The sequence below is a fragment of the Heterocephalus glaber genome, unplaced genomic scaffold, assembly GCF_053883595.1.
Source record: "Heterocephalus glaber isolate CG9 unplaced genomic scaffold, H.glaber_assembly_v1.0 deba00001481, whole genome shotgun sequence".
NCBI lineage: Eukaryota > Metazoa > Chordata > Mammalia > Rodentia > Bathyergidae > Heterocephalus > Heterocephalus glaber.
In genome coordinates this window covers 31891033-31912526 of record NW_028258317.1, presented here as the reverse complement: position 1 = coordinate 31912526, position 21494 = coordinate 31891033, and the positions used below count along the sequence as shown (strand labels likewise).

The 21494-nt window shown below is 38.4% G+C and overlaps 1 protein-coding gene and 1 pseudogene across 4 annotated transcripts in view; one reads left to right on the top strand and one right to left on the bottom strand.

The window, feature by feature from the left end:
- Positions 1-21494, bottom strand: part of Mllt3 (MLLT3 super elongation complex subunit) — a 334605-nt gene that overhangs the window by 239235 nt on the left and 73876 nt on the right. The window lies entirely within an intron of this gene.
- LOC101696554 (F-actin-capping protein subunit alpha-1 pseudogene) lies at positions 7582-8500 on the top strand (annotated as a pseudogene).

Genomic DNA, 21494 nt, shown 5'->3' with positions numbered 1-21494 from the left:
TTCTTCTGTTGTGTTTCTGGAATCTTAACAATTATATGCCTAAGTATAGAATTTTTGTTGATCAAGGCTATTTGGAGTCCTATATGCCTCGCTTATCAGTATGGCAAATTCTTTTCCCCTGCGTGGGAAGTTTTCTGCCATCCCTTCTGTGAACAGTTTTTTTTTATGTCATCTGCACTCTCTCCTGTTTCTTCATTGACACCAATCAATCTTCTGTTATTTTTCATTGCATCATCTAGCAGCTGCTGGATTGATTTCTTGTGGTCCTTTACAATTTTAAAGAATTTTTTCTTTTCCTGATCACTAACTGCAATCTTATCTTCTATGTCTGAAATTCTGTCCTCACATGTGCTCATTCTGCTGCATAGACTTTCAATCGAGTTTGTAATCTCCTGGTAATCTGCTTGCATCTGTTTTATGGATTCAATTTGTTTCCTATGTTGGCCTTCCATCATGTTCCTCAGCTCCTCTATTTTTTTATCTGTATCCCTCTCTAGATTTTTTAATCATGTCTTGCACTATGGGCACAATCTTTGCTGTTATGTGAGAAATTATTTCTGATTTCATTTTTTCCAGATCCTCTTTCGTTGCTAGTTTAGGGAGTCCAGGTAGTTGAGTATCAGAGTGTTCCATCTCGTTTCTTTTTGGGGTTGCTGTAGGTGATCTGGAAGTCTGTTTCTTAGGCTTGTTTGTCTTCTCATTTGGGGGGGGGGGGGCGGCTAACCACCTCTGTGCTCGGAGCTGTAGCATGCCTACCCAGAAGCCTCCTCCTGGCTGGGAGCTGCGGCACGCCGACCTGGAAGTCTCCTTTGGGCTGGAAGCCATGGCAAGCCAACCTGGAGGCCTCCTCTGTGCTGGGAGCTGTGGCATGCCTACCTGGAAGCCTCCTCCAGGCTGGAAGCCTCTTCCACCTCTTTTTTTGTTGTTGTTCTTTTCTCATAATTTTTCCTTTCCCTTCTTTCCTTTCCCCTTCCCCTCCCACCACCCCTACCCCTTTGGACCTTTCTTCCTATTTCAAATTATCAGTTATTCATTTTAATCATTTTAACCCTTATTTACACTTTCAGTTTCTCACACTAGAGAAACGATTCGTTATTTACACATGTGTGTCCTATTTATTTCACTTAAGAGTATGGCCTCAATATGCATCCATTTAGCTATAAATGTCTCCAGTTTCTAGTTCTTTATGGCTGAGTAGTACTCCATTTTATAAAAAATAAAAAACCCACATCTTCTTTATCCAGTTTCCAGTTGATGGGCACTTGGGCTGTTTTTAAGCTTTAGCTATTAGAAACTGTGCTAGTATAAACATGGGTGCACATGTATCGCTGTAGTATGATTCTCTTAATTCTTTGAGGAAGATCCCCAGCAGGGGAATAGCTGAGTCAAATGGGACCTGTAGCCCTAGTTCTTTGAGGTATCTCCATACTGATTTCCACAGTGGTTGCACCAGTCTGCACTCTCACCAACAATGGAGAAGGATTCCTTTCTCCCCACACCCCTGGCCAGCATTTGTTATTGGTTGATTTCTTGATAGCAGCCATTCTTTCTGGGGTGAGGTGGAATCTCAGTGTTGTTTCCATTTGCATCTCTTGAATGACCAGTGATGTTGAACATTTTTTCATATGCTTATTTGCTGCTTTTACTTCTTTGTCTGAGAAATGCCTGTTCATTTCAGAAGCCCATTTTTGAATTGGGTCTTTGAATTTGGAGGGTCTGATTTTTTTCAGTTCTTTATATATTTTAGATAGTAGTCCTTTGAAGTATAGCTGCTAAAATATTTCTTCCCACAATAGAAATAATTTCAAAGTCAACTTACTAAATTTAAAACCTGTCTACTTTTGACCATATGACAGAGATGATGTGGAAGAAACATACCATGACAACACTGGTCACTACAACAGACTGATACAGATCACCATTGACATACAGAGTGCATACATGCGTGTATGTGTGTAAGCATGCTTATTAATTTCTGAGGTGATTGATTTATAAATTAAATGTATTAGTCATAATTTTTAAAAACCTAGAAGAAAAATAAGTAATTAAGATCAAATGAAACTAGTCATCTCCAGTATTGGAAATACATGCAAATACATAATAAAATTAGTGAGATACTATCACAATACTTTTTTTCAAGTTAAAAAAAAAAAATAAACCTACCAAAAAATATAAAGTATAATACAATGAGTTCTATGCTTGATACTTTACAATATACTATCTCACAATTCCATGTCCAAAAGCAATACCAGAAGTAAATGTAACAGTGTATTCCCTTATAAGATCAGAGGAAAGGAGTTAAGCTATGAAGCATCAGTAAATGTATCAGATACAAACACAGAGTCCTCTCCCTCTCTACCTCCCCCCCCACACACACACACGTGCGCACACCTGTACCTACTAAAAAAGGAAGGAAAAGACAACATTTCAGAGAGGCAACTCTGAGAGTGGCAACAGTAGCCACTGGTCAGCAGGGAATTCCAGAGCACCGGAAAGTGAGACCGCAGGGTCCTCCCCGCCACCCCTGGCCCAGAGAAGCAGAATGGGCAGCTGACCCTAGAGGAAGAAAATCTTCCCAGTCTGAGCTGAACATGAGACACACCTCTGCCTCCCTTTCTAACCCAAGCACTCCAAGAGCAAGCTTTCAAAAGTATTCCTTCAATAAATACTAACCTAAAATATTCATGATTTCAGGACTTACTGACCTACTCCACTTCTCTCAGCAGAAAATACTTGCTCTTGTTCTGCTTCCAAGAAAGAGTGTTGTTTTAGGGGCTCGAGAACATACAGCTAATCTGGCTCCTGGTCTGAAATTTCCATTAACCTTACAATGTTTTCATCGAGGAATAGATTTTTCTTAGAAATTTAACATGGCAATGAGACTCCACCGTGAATCGGTGACCTCAGGTATCTGCCATGTTCCCCTTACCCTAACCTGAGGTCCTCGAATCATGATGCCAAGGGCCACAGGCCTGAGTACCCCTTGGGAACTTTGAAAAGTACAAATTCTCAGGCAGTTTTGATTTGGAAACTTGGGGGAAGAAGTCCAGCTGGTTTTAAACCAAGCTTTTCAGCTTCTGGTTCTACAACCTGCTAAAGTTTCCGAACCACTGCCTCAAACTATCCATCCATAGAGAACATTTACAAGCAAGTATTTTTATCCTGCAGCCCTCAAAACTTTACTCTAACAGTGCTGTTTCAGTAACATAACAGGTCACAGTATCATTAAGTAAAGTTCATGTGTATTGTCTTTTTTTAAAAACGCAAGTGACTGTTTTCAACATTCTGTTCTCAGCAATAGGTAACTGTGGTTTCCAAAACAGGTAGGACCATCACCCGGGCATCTCCTGTAACTACACTGCACCAACAAAGCACTTATATGACAGATCCTGCCTCACACCACACATGGTTTGCACAGCTAACCTTTGGTTAGAAACCCTGCTGTTTATGGCATTTGCCGTTTTGAATCACCAGCTGTGAAATGACTTTACCTAAATACCTACATACCTCCTCCACTGTGCGGAATGATTAAACATGGAGACAATCAAACCTCTCCAATACTTAAGAGAAGACATGAAGAGCAGCAGCTGAGGCTGTTACATCTATCTCCAATTTGGTCTTGGGAGTCTCTCTCAGAAGAGTGGCAGCTCCACACAGCTCAGTCACAGTGAGGCTCTAGGAGATGAGCTTGTGAGTATCTACAACACGCTTTTCATGGACTACTGCTTTGTCCTGGAGTACAGCCAAGACCTAAGTGTCTGACCTGTGACCAGGTGTCTCTTTCTCAAGAGATGGGTTTATACTGGCAGACACTCTTGTGATTCCTCTCCTGTCTGACCTGTGTCCAGGATTTTTCCTGTCAACAGAAACTCTCTAGAACAGCTTTGGCTGGGAAAAAAAGTTAGGTCTGGGTGTGCTGACTGAATGAAACAGAGGACACAACAAGACAAAACACATGAAATAACAGAAGTAGGTCATTATAGATCCAAGAGAGGAAAGGGACACCAGTGAGGGTGGATGGAAAGGTGGCAGGGAATGTCCTGGACCAGTCGGTAAGTGGGGAGGACAGAGAGCTATGGGCTGAGCCCTTTCCTGGGCTGAGCCCTTTCCTGGGCTGAGCCCTTTCCTAGGCTGGAGGGCATCATCCAGGCAGGTTTCCTGAGAAGAATTCTTACTGGTATGTTCAAAGTAAGCAAGTACAAATTCCATGAAGCCAAACTGTGCCAGAGACTGGTTAGTGTCAAATATGCACAGTGCAGGTATGATAAAGGAGCCAGTCAAGTAGGTTGTGTCTGCATGTCCCCAAGGGGGCAGCCACGAGGGGTGGCATATAAGACACCTGGATGGACAGCTGGATGGACCAACCAAGGAAGTGGGAGGAGGTGAAGTCTAGAAAGCATTTAAGGGCTGAGCACACAGGGGTTTAGGGAGAAAAGGAGAAAATGCCCTGTGTCCACTCTGTGCTTTAGGAGACACAGCCCACAGACACTATCAGGTGGTCTCAGTGTCCAGGATGAGGTGGTCTCTGACAAGTGGCTGGTCATCTCCATGAAGGCGGCCTTTGGATGGAGCAATGTCACCCAAGTGTGGGACTGCAGTACCCTTTTCCAATGGATACAGACTTCAGTTGAGGTGGATCTCCAGACTGAAAACCAATAAAACACTCAAACCAGTTGTTAAGACCAGTAGTTAACAGAATATTGTGTAGCTGCACCAGACAAGATTTTATTCTTGGTTGGTTTGTTTGGCCAGAAATTAAGATTCAAATAGGTTGCTTATCAAAGGAGCAGCTATCAGGCCCATAAGACAATTTATGATTAACACAGTCATGACAGAGCCTAATTTAATTTGTATGTCTTGCTGCCAGGCAGCTGTGATTTGAATTACATCCTCTGATGTTAATTAAAATGCCCAACCACTGGTGGTTCAAGCCACCTGATGTCATCCATGTACCACTGGTGGTTCAAGCTGGTGAGGGCGTGAGTCCCAAGATAGTCTGTGCCCTGGATCTGGCTGCGAGGTGTTAGTGGGACAGGTATGAAATGAAAATGTATAAAGATAGGTTAAGACCTGGAGCAAGCAAAAATCTTTAGGGTTTATTTATTAGATTTGAACTCAAAAGGGAGTTGAGATAATTTTCTCAAACCATTATCAGTTCCTCTATTCACTGCTTCTTTCAAGAATAAGCAGTATGTGTTCTAAGAAGTGAAATGTGTTTCTTGCTTACTACCAGAAATGTCTGGGAGACAAGAGATTCCCAGAGTTTCCTGCCCTGCAGGAGACAAGTTTTAGGCAATGGCCCAATTATTTATAATAAATGAGAAGATGGGATCATTTGTAGGGCAGGACATATGGTACCAAGACTGCCTGCAGTTTGACAAGGTAATTTAAATTAGTAAGTAATTGAGGGCTAGGCTTTATAACTGCTGGATCTTTCAAGTAAGGTACACGGGGTTTAAAATTCCTTTTCTTCCTCCCTTGGGCTGTGGTCACCTAAAACCACAGTTTTTAGTCTGTGTATCTGGTGGATAAAAGAAAAAGGAGGGGGCGGGAGGGAGCTGGTGTTTGTAGGCAGTAGTCTCTCTGTGGGATGGCAATGACTGCAAGAAGTCAGCCTTTTTTTGCTCCTTCCACCCACCTTTTTTGGTGTTTTGTTTTGTTTTTGTAAAATCTTTTAGACTGCTGAAGCAGCTAAAATCTTTTTCTCTTGCTCTGTGGATGTTTATGTGACAAGTTCCCGAAGGTCCCAACTGGCGCCTGCTGTAAACCTGCCATCTTGACCTGGGTCCTACTGACTGGGTCTTCGGGCAGCCACCTCTTCCTGGAAGGTAGGCCCACTGACCTTACCTGGGTGCCCACCTGCAGTCCTCCATCAAGCTTGTGCAAACATCCCCTGACGTAAAGATTCTGTCTGAAGAAACGTGAGCCAATGTACATTCTGTTGCACCAAAGCAACAGCATTTGCTCACACACGAGAGAATGATTCATAAGCAATGTCACTAGACATGCTATGTTATATATCACAGGAGAATACATAAATGCCTTACAAACATATAGTGAAAGGCAAAAAAAACAAAAGAAAAGCAACTCTACATGTATACATACCCAAATACTTTCAATTACATTTAATTAGAGAATTCCAACAGTCTTACTGCTCTCATTCCTTGGCTTACTTCCAAAAACTTTCATCACCTGTCAGATCCCCCTGCTAGTCTTCATTTTCTGTGTCTTAGGAATGTTATTATATTAAATAATTGTCATGCCAAAAGGAACATACTACTATAAAAGTTTATTTGCTAAGCTGAACAGAAACATCTATTTCTTTTTTATCCAAGCCTATCATAATGCTCTATCACCTACAGAGTATGTAGAATCATTTCCAGATACACTTGAACCAAGAAACAACATTTTTTTCTCCTAACAGGGTGCCAAAGTAGTTGTAGTAATGTAGGGAAATAAGGTAGACGTTTTGAACTGGTAACAGATTCTACATAACTCCAATTCCTAAAATATTTTTAGCAAGTTCAATAGGTAAGCTATCAGGCAAAATCTGTCCCAAGGAGAGTGTATTAGTTTTATGAGAGCATGAATAAAGAACTGAAAATGTATTAAACTCAACTACACATTTTAACTATCTACTAAATTCTCAATAATATTTCTGAAATTACTAACCAATTTAAGGAAAAATGTTACACGTTATTAGTTATACTTAGTTTTTGTATTGTTTAAATTAGTCTAATTCTACTTTGCTCAATAGACATTTATTTATTGTTCATGTAGTAGTATGGTAGTATGGGTAAGTTGATCACTTTCAAGAGCTCATAGCCCTGTGTTACAGAACATTTATTGAGTATTATAATTTCATTAAAGTTTGGACAGATTCCCTTATTAACATAAAAAAGAAAATGGAAGGAAATTTGTATAGAGATTTTAAAAACTTACAGGCCAATAGTTACTACTTGTTTAAGAAGGCTACAAAAGTAACATCAAAAAAGAAACACATATCTCAAAGCCGTATCCACTGAGAGGAAACAGAAGTAAAGATCACAAAGAGCATCCAGATCATGGTTTCTAAACACAACTCTCCTAAGAAAATAAACTAAGGATCTTTGGGAAACTGGCTGAATTCAAGGCAGAGGGAGAGAAAAGCAAAATATGCCTTAATCATCTTGTGGAGTCAGAAAATACAGAAGTAGACTGCAGGAAAGATGAAGATTTGTTGAAATACATTGGAGGCAATCTGCAAGAAATCCCACTGGCCAAAGTTGGAATGATTTAAGCAACAAAACAAACAACAACCATGTGACTAAAGAATAAATATACATGAGGCATACAATGATATAAATAAATGAATGAATAACAAGGAACTTTTCCTTACAGAATAATTCCAATTAATAGTTATAAAAGGATTAGAATACCACAGAAGGGCAACCGTTGAAGGCAAAAATTCAAGGTAAAAAGCAAAAAATTAATGGGTAAAAGATATCACAGAGTCACCAAATATCTCTGAAAATATTATAATCATAAACAGAAAAACGGTAACTTGATAGAAGAGATGACTTTTAAAAACACCACCCTAAGATGGCAGACTTCGAGGATCGGGTGTCGGATGAGGAAAAGGTACACATAGCTGCTAAATTCATCACTCATGCACCTCCAGGGGAGTTTAATGAAGTATTCAATGATGTCTGGCTACTACTTAACAATGACAATCTCCTGAGGGAAGGGGCAGCATGCATTCGTCAGTATAATATGGATCAGTTCACACCTGTGAAGATAGAAGGATATAAAGATCAGGTATTAATTACAGAGCATGGTAATCTGGGTAACAGCAGATTTTTAGATCCAAGAAACAAAATTTCCCTTAAGTTTGATCACTTACAGAAAGAAGCAAGTGACCCCCAGCCAGAGGAAATAGATGGAAGTTTGAAGTCTTGGAGAGAATCCTGTGACAGTGCTTTAAGAGCCTATATGAAAGATCATTATTCCAATGGCTTCTGTACTGTATATGCTAAAACTATAGATCGGCAACAGACTATTATTGTGTATTGAAAGCCACCAGTTCCAGCCTAAAAATTTCTGGAATGGCTGTTGGAGATCAGAGTGGAAGTTCACCATCACTCCATCTACAGCCCAGGTAGTTGGAGTGCTCAAGATCCAGTTCACTGTTATGAAGATGGTAATGTTCAATTGGTTAGTCATAAAGATGTGCAAGATTCAATAAATGTTTTGAATGAAGTCCAAACTGCGAAGGAGTTTATTAAAATCACAGAGAATGCAGAAAATGAGTAGAGACAGCGATTAGTGAAAACTATCAAACAATGTCAGACACCACATTCAAGACCGTGTGCCGGCAGCTTCCAGTTACCCGCACCAAAATCGACTGGAACAAGATACTCAGTTACAAGATTGGCAAAGAAATGCAGAATGCTTAAAGGCTGACTGTAGGATTCTTCAGTATGTGAAAAGAAAATGATTCAACACATGGTCATATGATAAATATGTGATTTATAAACAAAAGTGGTATTTTGCTAGGGCTTTCAAACTTAGCAGATTTTCTGGCCTCATGGAATACTGTTGAACCTATAGCATTGTCTTGACCTCGTATTCTCTGCCTTGTAATTTTCTGTTATTACTATATCTACTTGTAAATCTTTTTTTTTACCTGCTATGTTTTTTGTTGGAAAGGGAGCTCTATCTTGGAGTCATTTTACTGTTTAGAAAACTTTCCTAACCATGAAATCCTGCTACTGTTTAGATAATATGTTCAGTACTTTTTTACTCCTATGCTTCAAAGCACTTCTGGTACTTCAGTGGTTTTACTGATCCAACAGCTAAAGAGGCTGTGTTACAAACCAGCTAAATGGAAGATACACTCATTCTTCTCCCTCTGACTGCTTTCATCATCATTTGTAGCATCTCATAACTGTTATTTTTTTTCAAGGCAGGCGCCAGAACCACTGAGCTAAATCCCCAGCCCTACTGTTATTTTTTTAAACTAAGCATTGGGGTCTTTCAGGTCCATTTGGTGGGGCCAAAATAACCATTCTGGAAATTCCATGATAGCCAGCTTTTCTGGGGGAACTTGTTTTTAAATCCAAAGACTTGAACCACATTCCCTGCACATGAACATGATTGTTTTTTTGGAGAGGAGGGGGTTCTCTCATGGTCTTCCCTATTGTAGGTACTGACACCTGCATTTTTAGAAGAATTTCACCCATTTACATTTTTGTTTTTCTGTTTTGTTGTTTTTTTGTTTTTTTGTTTTTTTAGAACTGCTGACATACTGTGGATGTAGTAAAACCTGAAAAATGCGTTGTTGCAGGAATCACAGATATCACGTCCTTTAATACTTTGTGGCAGGACTGTACTATAAGCAAATGAGTCAAACAGCTCTATAAATCACAAAAACTAAAACTAAACCAAAATGAAAAGAGTAACTTCTAGGCAGTATCTCTCTATTGTAACTTGTTATTTAAGGGAATACTAGAGTTTTCTAAATAGGATGTAAAATTTGTTCCAAATTACTCTTAGTCCTGCCTATCAAGAACTCAAAAGTAACTGTGATACAGCAACCCTTCCCAAATATAGTGGCAGGTAAATGTGTGATCTCAGAATACACAGGAGACAGAGATATGATAGGACAACTGATAAGGGTGGATTCATTTACACTGTTTACACGTCTATGACCAGGCCTTAAAGGGAGGTCAGTTTTTTTAAAAACCAAGTAGTGTCTTCCTACCTGTCTCCAGATACATGTTAAAAAAAAGAAGGCTGTTTATGCTTCAACTTTGTTTTGCTCAATAATAACATTCATGCAAGAGTTTGTTTCTAAGTGAAAGCTGTATTAGCATTTTTTTATTTCAAATAAAATATATTTGTATTATTTGTCATCCACACTATCCATCCATCATACCACACTATATCAGGTAGTCCAGTAGAAATATACCTGTTTTGTTCTAAAAAAAAAAAAACACCTTAAACAAACTAATGAGGTTAACATCATTAACAGATATTGAAATATTGACATATTGATATAATGCACTGAGAAAGACACAACTCAGTAGAATCCTTCCCAATAGCATACAACCTAGATTCAGTCATGAGAAAACAGTGGACAAACCCAAAATCAAGGGACACTGTTATGGCTTGTATTCAGATGTCTGCTCAAAGCCTCATGTGCTCATAGGTGAGGCTTTTCAGAGGTGGCTGGATTAGGGTGGTGATAACTAAAGGGGTTTAGCATAGTTCTGGGTGTGGATAATGGAAGCTCTACCTTGGGTGTGGGTGGCATGAATCAACAGGCCTGTAGCCTGGATGGACAGAAGGAATGCAGGTGGCAGCAGTGGCGAAGGTGGTGGCGGCTGCTGCTGCTTCCTGCCTACCACACCATGGACTGTTTCTCCTCTGCAATACCCCTCTGTCATTCTACCCTGCCTTGGAACCAGCCGGTTATGGACTGAAACCTTTACAAACTGTGAGCCAAAATAAACTTTTCCTGTTTTAACTTGTGGATGTTGGATATTGTGTCTCAGTGACAATAAAAGTAACTAAGAAAGACACTGTGCAAATATCCAAAAAGTATTCTTCTAAAATGTCAAGGACATAAAAGACAAGGAAAGACTGAGGAACTGTCCCAGAGCAAACTAAAGAAACATAACCATTAAATGCATTTGGGGGATTCTAGCTTAGACCCTGGAATGGAAATGAGACATTAGTAAAGAACTGGTGAAATGTGAGGAAATAATGTACTGCAACAAACTTAATTCTTTGTTGCAGTAATTGTTCTATTTAAAATGTTAACATAAGAACTTGGGTAATGTATGTACAGGAAAGCCTTTCCCTACATTTGCAAATCCTCAAGTATAGAATTACCTCAGAATAAAACTTTTCAATGTAATAGAAAAGTACTAAACCATGGGCCAGGGAATTAGCTCAGTGGTTCTGCTGCCTGCCTCGCAAGCGCAAGATTCCGAGTTCGAACCCCAGTACCAAAATATAAAAAATAAAAAATACTAAACCTGACAAAAACTGAAATATAATAGCAGAGAAAATTATAAGATTTTATAGGATGTGAAAGAAAACATGATTAAAAGGAAAAAACACAGCTGACAGAAACAAAAAAGCTAACCATGATAAACAGGACAACTTACCATTTTGAATTTTTGTTATTATTTTGTATTTTTTTATTTATATTTTGGTGGAGGATTTTTCAGTGATGGAGATTTGACCTAGATACTCACATGTATTCTACCACTAATGTATACTCCAATCCCATTACTTTGTACTACAGAAGTTCCAGCCTAAGTGGTATACCTATGAATTTCCTTTATGCAGCATAAGTCTCATAAAAGAGGGAGGCACAGAGATCACTAGACAATAATGAAAAGAACAGCACCAAATAATAGAGACTAACATTAAGAACATGGGAAGGAAACATACACAGGTTGGGCACACTGAAAACAGGGGTGACTGACTGCCTGGGAGACAGCACTGACTTTCCTCGAGAGGATGATGGTTAGAAAGTGCTGAATGAAGAGAAAATAATCAGCCAGCCCTGTGCAAGGGGCCACATTCTGAGAAGGTGGAGTACAACACTTCAAGGACACAAGGACAATTCAAGGCACATTAGGAATGACATAGCATTCATTAGGAAAGCCACTATATGGTAGCTATGCAACAGTGGACATAAACTGAGACAACAGAAGAAATTGTAACCCAAATCCAAGCCCCTAGTGAGACTTTTGGTTCCAGCTCACATTTCAAGTAGCTTTATTATAAAAGGAAGGTTTCCAGAGAATTTTAGATATAGACGATGTGAGCAGGGGAAGGTGAAAAAAAAAGTGGTCCCAAGTAACACTCAGTGTTTTCTGTTCTTTAAATAATTACTGAAAGAAATCAATGAAGAGAAATAATAATAAAGTGATTAAGAGAAATTCCTTATTGTTCATGACACCATAGCAATTAAGACCAGCTAGAACTCACTAATTGCTGAGAAAATAGCCATAATATTCTCGTTCCATTTATTCAGTGTAGCTTACTATTCAACATTAACAGCAATCTAAAAGAGGAGATGCAAAGAAAGCATGCAGTGGAAGAAAACATGGAACTAACAGGAGCATGACAGGAACTACAAGAAGAAAGACACTATTTGATATTAAAAGGGAAAATTACAGTTTAGTTCTGACTGTTGTAGATTTTTAAACATTCTGAAGTAACAGTACAGAAAATTTCCTCATTAAATCAAATGTAAAAATATACAAGCACATTTGTTTGTAGAACCTAAGTTTTTATTCAAAAAGTTTTTTCTTTAAAAAAAAAGATTCCCAGAACCACCAGCAAACAGTCCATGGCATTTGATATTTTTAAAGAGTCATTAAAATACAGAAATAAGCTCCATGTAGAAAACTCCTGGATAACTGACATTTCAATCAAATAATTATGCTTAGGAATAGAAAACTGGATATCAAAGCATAATATAACTCAGAAGAAAACAATATCACATTTTAAAATTAGCTTTTCCCCTCCAAAACATTAATATGATCATTCTGAACCACAACAATGTGATCACTTCTTAGAAAATATAATTATTGCTTACTAATTTTTTAATACTCTAAGGGCTGTTTTCAGATATTAAATTTTATGGTAATATGTGACATTCGTTCCCTCTCATTTCAAATATCTAAGGAAGCTTATCACACAGCATGGGCTTCAAGGGGGAAAACAAATCTTCAATATACCATAAAATTAATGAAAACAAACATGAATAAAAATTAAATGTTTTTCTACTTTGCAAAGGATATTGTCAAGAGAATAAAAAGAGAAGTTATGAATTCGAAGAAATTATTTTAAAAGACAGCTCATAAAAGACTGTTATCCAAAATATACAAAAAGCTCTTAAAACAACAACAAACAATTCAATAAAAAATGGGCCAATGGCCTTAACAGACTCCACATAAAATAAGATACAGACAGCTAATAAGTACATTAAAAAATGCTCCCTCCATGCCACATGCTGTCAGGAAAATAAAATTACAACAATGAGATAGTACTACATACTTATTAGAATGGGTGAAACCCATAACACAGACAACACAAGTACTGGTGAAGGTGTAGAGAAATAAATAGAAGTTTCATTTGTGGCTGGTGGTTATCTAAAATGATACAACCACTTTGGTAGTTTCTCACAAGACAAAACATACTCTTATTGGGCCGGGGATTTAGCTCAGTGGCACTGCACCTGTGGGGCAAGTGCAAGGTCCTGAGTTTGATCCCTGGTTCTGCAAAAAAAAAAAAAAAATTACCAAATCCAGCAATTGCACTACTTGGTACTCACCTACAAGTTGAAAACTATGTCCAAGCAAAAACATGAACATAGATTTTATAGCACCTTTACTCATAACTATCAAAATATCAAACCAACCAAGATGCCCTTCAAGAGGTGAATGAATAAACTATGGTGTATTCAGACAATAGAGTATTATTTACCTCTGAAAGAAATAGGCTATCAAGTCACAAAAAGTTATGAAAGGAAAGAGGACAGGACATGAAAGGAAGGGAAGGACACGAGAAAACATAAATGCATACTACTAAGTCAAAGAAACCAGTCAAAGGGGCCAGGGATTTAGCGCAGCGGTTTCTGCTGCCTGCCTCGCAAGCACAAGGACCCAAGTTCGATCACTGGTACAAGGAAGGAGAGAGGGAGAGGGGGAGAGGGGGAGGGGGGAGGGGGGAGGGGGGAGGGGGAGGGGGAGGGGGAGGGGGAGGGGGGAGAGGGGAGGGGGGGGGAGGGGGAGGGGGAGGGGGGGGGGGGAGGGGGGGGGAGGGGGAGGGGGAGGGGGAGGGGGAGGAGGGGGAGGGGGGGGGGGGAGGGGGAGGGGGGAGGGGGAGGGGGGGGGAGGGGGAGGGGGAGGGGGGGAGGGGGGGGGAGGGGGAGGGGGAGGGGGGGGGAGGGGGAGGGGGGGGGGGGGAGGGGGGGAGGGGGAGGGGGAGGGGGGAGAGAGAAAAGAAACCAGTCAACAGGCTGATTAGATTCCACATGAATCTAAGTAAATGACATTGAAAAGGCAAAACTATGGAGACAATTTAAAAAAAAGAACAGTTATCAGGGGTTGGAAGGAAAGGAGGGACAAACGGGCAGAACACAGAGAATTTTTAGGGCAGTGAAATTTTTCAATGCAATACTGTAAGGGTGGATACATACCACAACAGAACTTTTTAAACCCATAAAATCAATACACAACGCCAAGAGTTGACCCTAATGTAAACTATAGACTTTAGGTGACAATGATATGTCAGAGGGGTCACAGAACATAACACCCATAACACTCTGGTTGATAACGAGGGACACAGGATATATGGGAAATTTCAGTTTCCTCTGCTTAATTTTGCTAGGAACCCAAAACTTCTATTAAAAAACTTTAGAATATAAGTATTATGTCCTTTAAAATACTGTTTGTATCAAGACACAAAATTAAATCCTTATCTAGGTAACGATGTAACAATGTCTAAAAAGAAACATAAAACTACTATAATAGAATAATAAAATCTTTCTGCCAGATGAAATGTCCTATAATAAATAAAAAATTATCTTTCAAACATTTTCAAACAGAGGACAGGAATATTTGTGTTTAGCTACAGATAACATTCTAAAATAAAAATATTGAAAAAAATTACTGTGGCACAGGGTAGCTGTCATAAGTAACCCCGCAAGAGTTTTCCCAGTTGCCTTAACTTTGATTACCACCATACTTGTTTTCCATTCCATTCACACCAGCCCAGCAACCCTGGGTGAGGCTCCTACTGGGCACTATGTCTGGTTAAGAGACTCCCTACTTCCACACCCTCCACCCTTGCTCATTTGCTCAAATGTATTCCCATAAAGAGTGGAGAAGTCCATTCATAGTCTCCTAAAAACAAAAGATGAGTGAGAGACCCTTAGGAGATCTTCAGGCAGAAGGCAACAGGAAGCCCTCCGGCTACAGTGAGGGCTGAGACAACTGGCTTGGATCAAGAAAGGAGGGAGACATGGAAAGGGAGGAAAGGCAGTGGGATGCCAACTTTAAAGGGGGAGAGGATATAAACAACAAAGTAAAACTAAGGAACAAAATGTAAAGGGAAATGAAAAAAGTAGTTCCTTAACATTTTGGAAGTTCTAGCAAAAAGACAAAATCAATCTGAGGGTTTTTTAAAAAAAATACCAAGGTTTTGAATAAAATTTACAGCTCATTTTCATTCTTCCTATCAAATGTAACAGTACCTCCTTATTGGTACTGTTATTGCTTGCTTCTTATAGGTGTCATCTGTAAACCATTCCTGTCAACTGTCAAGTGCAGGTCTAGTCAGTCCCAAGGTCACTGGGCACATATGCTTCTCCATTTCACAGGTTTGGGAGACAACCTCAGCACTCTTTTAAGATTTTTTTTTCTTTTTTGCCCTTTCAATGTGTCAGTCCAAGCTTTTAATACCTTCCAGCAAACTGTTGCTCCTAACTGATCTCCTGAGGCTCACAGTAGTTTAGCATGAAGCCTGACTCCTAAATTTATGTGCTGGGAAACTCTATAAAGGCATTTACACAATGTCATACCAAGGACATCTGTATCAATACCAAAACAGCAGTATCTATAACTCTGGTCGTGGCTAAGAAAGACTTGGGAGGTTGACAAAGTGGAAGAAGTGCTGGGGAATGCTACTTTGAAGAACATATGTACGGTCAAGATCAGAAGGTATTATATTTCATTGATAAAATTCTTTAAAATAGTAGCAGTATAAAAATCAAATAAAATCAACACATTTATTAGGCACGATGAGCTGCCAAGTACTCTGCTATCTGATAATAATGAACCTTTAAAAAAGTAGCCTGAAGATTAGTGGACTGACATACTAACAACTGCAACAGAAGTCCAAAGTTTGACAAACGTTCCCTAAATTAGCAAAGCAGAGAAACCTCCATTCAGTAAATAAACAGAAGGTTACGAGTTTCCCAGAAGCTTACCTCAGTGCCCCCTTCCAGTACTATGCTCCAGTAACAACCTACAGAAAGGCAACACTACCCTGTTTTTGAACTTCATATTAACAGAAGCATAGACTACAGAGGCTTTTTAAGCTAATAATATTTGTGAAATTTATCTGTATTGAATGCTACAGTATAGTTAGTTCATTCCCAATGATAAATAACATTCCATCCTAGGATCACTCTACAATAGTGGACAGTTGAAGCTTTCATGAGTAGTATGGCTCTAAATATTCCTGTGCACGTCTTACACATAAACCCATAGATACACACACACACACATACACACATACTCCTAGAAGTAGAATACCTGGATCGTTGGCTATGTCCATTTTTAACCTTACTGAGCAGTCTTCCAAATGGCTTGCACAAATTTACATTCCTACCAGAAGAGTGTAAGAGTTTCAATTATTCTACACACCTGCCAACACTTTCTTAATTTTAGCCATTCTAGTGGCTATGTAGAATTACTTTGTGGTTTAATTTGCATTTCCCTCATGACTAATGAGATGAGGCACCTTTCATATGTTTATTGTACGTACTGAACATTGTGAAGGGGTTGTTGAAGTCTTCCATTCACTTTTTCCATTGCATTGCTTCTCTCTTCTGCATTGATTTGGCAAAGTCTTTTATATATTCTGTGCACAAGTGCTTGAGCAGAAGCTTTTAATGTATTTGGTACAAACATGATATGTATACATAGAAAAGACAAAGAACAGTATAAGATCAAAAGTTAAAATTATGTCATCATCCTACAAGTGTTCCAGGAACACAAGAACAAGGAATGATTAAAGTTGTAATGCAGACAGGGAAGTATTTAAGAGAAATTGTGAGGCAGAACATCAAGAAATTAATGAATTCACATAAATGAAACAACATGGAAGAATCGGCCAGCATAAACAGCCATGAGCAGCAAAATCTATCAGACCGAGCTTTATTCCTAAATGGACATCGATTTTTCCCTAAATCTGAGTCTTTACTGGGAAGCAAGTAAATTGGATAATAATGAGGGTAGATAATAGTGAGCTATGGAGTTGCAAACAGGTCCTCAGGTAATTACCCTGAGCCTGCAATGTACATATTATCTCCCATTTACCAAAGAAACTAATTAAATGACTCACCTAATGTCATAGCTAATCAGCAGTGAACCTAAGAGTTGAAGTCTACTTCAAAGTCATAATTTTTCCAAGAAATATCTTGCATCTCAAAAAGTTATTAGAAGACTTGAATTCTACTACTATGATATTATCTAATGAATAAAGCCAAAGATAATAAATTAGAATATTAGAGGGTCCAGAACTTCATATAGGTACTACTTGCCTTCTTATATAAGGTACTTCAAAAATGTGTACAAAGGAGGAGTCAGGAGTCAGACCTGAGAAGTCAAGCAGGAGAAGAGCCACAGGGCCAATGCACCTGTATTTCAGAACAACACCTTTAATTCTAAATCATCTTCAGATGAGGGAAAAAACATTACATGAACACAATCACTGTAAGAAATGAAGAAAGTAGCACACCTTAGAATCAAGGAAGCACAGTAAATGTAAGAGATGTTCTATTTCCAGGGCAATAGAAGTTTATTAAAATTCCTAATTATCTCACATTTTTAGAAATAATTTTCAACAAAACACTTCCAGAGTTCCATGCATGTTCATTAATTGCCTTCTTGTGATTCATTGTTAAACACAGCTTAAATCTAACAAGCATCTAATTGAGGTTAAAGACCCATCCTAATGATTTCCATTGTTATCTCAAAGGTATTATACCTATACCACTGTGTGTGTATATAAATAAACATGTTCACACACACATAAAGCCCTTATCTGATTTCAATTCTTTCTGTAAAACAGGGCAGTGCAAAAAAATTCTAATCTATTGCACAAAAACTCAGTGTTGTGTGGACAGGCATAGCGAAAATCCAACTGTGGCTGCTGAAACGAACTGCCACAAACTGGATGGTTTAAAATAACAGAAATTATTTCCTCGCAGTTCTGCAGGCCAGAAACCCAGACATCACGAGGGCTTTACTCTTTTCCATGCCTGTCTCACTCCAGCCAGCTGCAGACAGCTGTGGTCCCGGAGCTCCCGGCTGCACCTTCTTCTTCACGCTGCCTTTCCTGTTTGTCTGCCAAATCTTGCTCTTTTCTCTTCCAAGAATACTTACGATGGTAGACAGGGAAAACTGAGATATCCAGGATGATCTCATCTCAAGATCCTCAATTGATATCTGCAAAAAGCTGTCTTCCAAATAAGGTAACATTTATAGATTACAGAGATTAGAATATGGATATAACTTTAGGCCACCATGTAATTCATGACAGCAGCCTAGTGTAGGACTATTAAAACTGTTCAAGACACTCTTCAGTTGATATCTCAAAGGTTCAAGCACAGGAAAGGTAGTATGTGGAATTTTAATCTGTACTGTAGGGACAGACAGAAAAGTACTATACACTGAAGTCCAACGTTCGGAAAAATTAAGGATTGCCAGTGTCATACTGCAGACGTCTATCAGTACTAAGATCCTGGCATAGGATTATCAACTCTGGCTGAATATTAAAGTCATCTTGGAACATTTTTTCTCTACTAATGCTAAAGCCCCACCTGAGACCACTAAAATTAGAATCTGGGTATTTAATCCACATTTGGTTGGGGTTTTTGTTCTTTTAGTTTAACTCCAATAATCCAAATGTACAATCATCAGCTTGATTTTTTAAAAACATACAAAATGAGACAGAGATCTTAGTTACACAGGGAAAGAATTTTTGCTCTGGTTTTTTTTTTTTAACTAACACAAACACTTTCCTTGTTGTAGAGAAATAATCCCTCTAAAAATCATGTTCTTAAATTTAATTTGAAAATATGTTCAGATCCGAAGTTCTAAAAACTGACCTGTACAGTAACTCTTTCAGCCAAGTCAGAATATGTTAGCAGGATGGCCAAGCAAGATACGGCACAGAGGGCTGGAGATCTAGCTCAGTGGTTCCGGTGCCTGCCTCACAAACGCAAGGTCCCGAGTTCAATCCCCGGCACCAAAAAAAAAAAAAAAAAAAAATGATACAGCACAGAATAAAAGGAACCTCAAGGTACATTTAACTGACTTGCTCTGAAAGTATCAAACTGTGCTTGCTTAGAATAAGCAGCTCATAAAAATTTTCATGGTATAGTAAGATAGATCATTTCAGAATTATGCTTCCTATTTCACAAATTTATTTTTATATTGAAGGCCATTACTAAAGCATGGGAAATGACAGTCAAAATTCAAAGACTGGAAAGATACTAACCCAAGCCTTTATCACCCAGGCTAACCATCAAAACTCAAGATTTTATTTTCATGTCTAATTCCTCTTTCTTCTTTCTGGAACTACCCTTTTATCCATTTACCTAGGTTGTCATCACTTGCATTACAGAAGGAAACTCAAAAGTTAGTTAAATCTTTCTTCTAAATGTATATTTTTAAATACTCCTTATATTAAAGAAAAATGTATATATCCTGAGGGTTAGGCATAAATGTTAATGTTTATTAATTTTCCCTTAAAACGTATTTTCTTTTGTTAGTATGATATCTGCAAAAGTAGCAAAAATAATACTAATTAGCAAACTAATCTCACAAATGAAGATCAAATTATTACTACATGGATAAAAAAATTACTAAGATTAGAACATATGCACAGTTCACCATGAGAGCTATTAAATAAGTTATGAACCTTTGATTTGACATATGAATTTTATGTATATACAATGAAATGCAAAATATATGGCCAGTGGAAAAAGCACTTCAAAGCACCTTAGAAAAAAGTCCTATCCAAGCAATTAGACAAGAGAAAAAAAGAAATGACATCCAAATTGCAAAAAAAAAAAAAAAAAAGCCAAGCTATCCATGTTTACTGACTGCATGACACAGAAAAACCAAAAGGCTCCATCAAAAGCTATTACAACTGACAAAGGAATCAATAAATCTTCAGGATACAAAATTAACATACAAAAATCAGTAGTGCTTCTCTACACCAATAACTAACTAAAAAAGACATCAAGAAAGGCCGGGGATTTAGCTCAGTGGTTTTGCCGCCTGCTGCGCAAGCGCAAGGACCCGAGTTCGATCCCCAGTATAAAAAAAAGAAAAAGATATCAAGAAATAATAATTAACCCTCCAAAAAAACCTGCCTAGGAATAAATTTAATCAAGTTGGTTAAAGAACTGTGCAATAAAATCCCAAGAAAGAAATTGAAAAGGGTGCAAATATTTGCAAATACATCTCATGTGCACGAGCTGGAAGCATTAACATTATTAAACTGTCCATACAATCCAAATCAACGTACAGATTCAATGCAATACCTATCAAAATATCAATGACAGCCTCAGATTTAGCTCAGTGGTTCGGCCACCTGCCTTGCAAGAACAAGGTCTTGAGTTCAATCCCCAGTACCAAAAAAAAAAAAAAAGACATTTTCTAGAAAAATAAACCTAAAATTTATATGGAATCACAAAAGAACACAAATGACCAAAGCAATCCCCAGGAAAGAAAAAAGCTAAAGGCATCACAATACCTGATTCCAAAACATACTACAAAGCTATAGTAACCAAAACAGCATGGTACTGGCATTAAAAAGAAACAGAGACCAATGGAACTTGATAAAGAACATTGTAATAAATCTACAGAACCAACTGACTTTCAACAAAGGTACTGAGAACACATTGGTTAAAGTACAGTCTTTCTAATAAATGATGTATGAAAAACTGAACATCCATATGTAGAAATCTGAAACTAGATCCCTACTTCACAACATATACAAAAGTTAACTCAAAACTGATCAATGATATGTATAAGACCCAAAACTAAGAAAATACTAGGAAAAAAATCAGCAAAACACTTGAGAACATTAATCTGAGCCAAGATTATTTTGATTATGACACATAAAGGCACAGAAAATAAAAGCAAAAAATTATTATAGGTAGGTAAGTTAATTAGCTATTTTGTAGGCAGTTAGACAGGGCTGGCCCTCCAGGAGCCAACATGGAGGACAATCAAGACACATTCACTGAAGGCCAGCGTTATAAAATAAGAGAGAAACTACTATACTCAAGTACTTCCCCTAGGGATGAATAGCAGTGATTGATATTCCAAATAGGTATGAATCACCTGGGTGGGGGTCCAAGATCCTTCCAGGAAAGATCCCTGATCCATCCCTTACTGAAAATCCTTGTTCCTTCCTTGTGCACTTGCTATGTGATTTGCTTCCACATTGGATCTCCACTTAATTAATAATACCTAAGGAACTATACTTGTCCTAATCTTATTGGCTGATTATAGTTTTGTCCCACCTCATATCCACCCTGTGATTTCGCAATGGATCAATATTACCTAAGTAACTATACTTGTAATCTTGCTAGTTGACTATAGTTTTGTCCCACCTTGAACCCACCTCACCTCGTGGCTTTGTCCCATAAAACACCTTTGAGAAGAGGGCGGGGGGAACCCCATTTT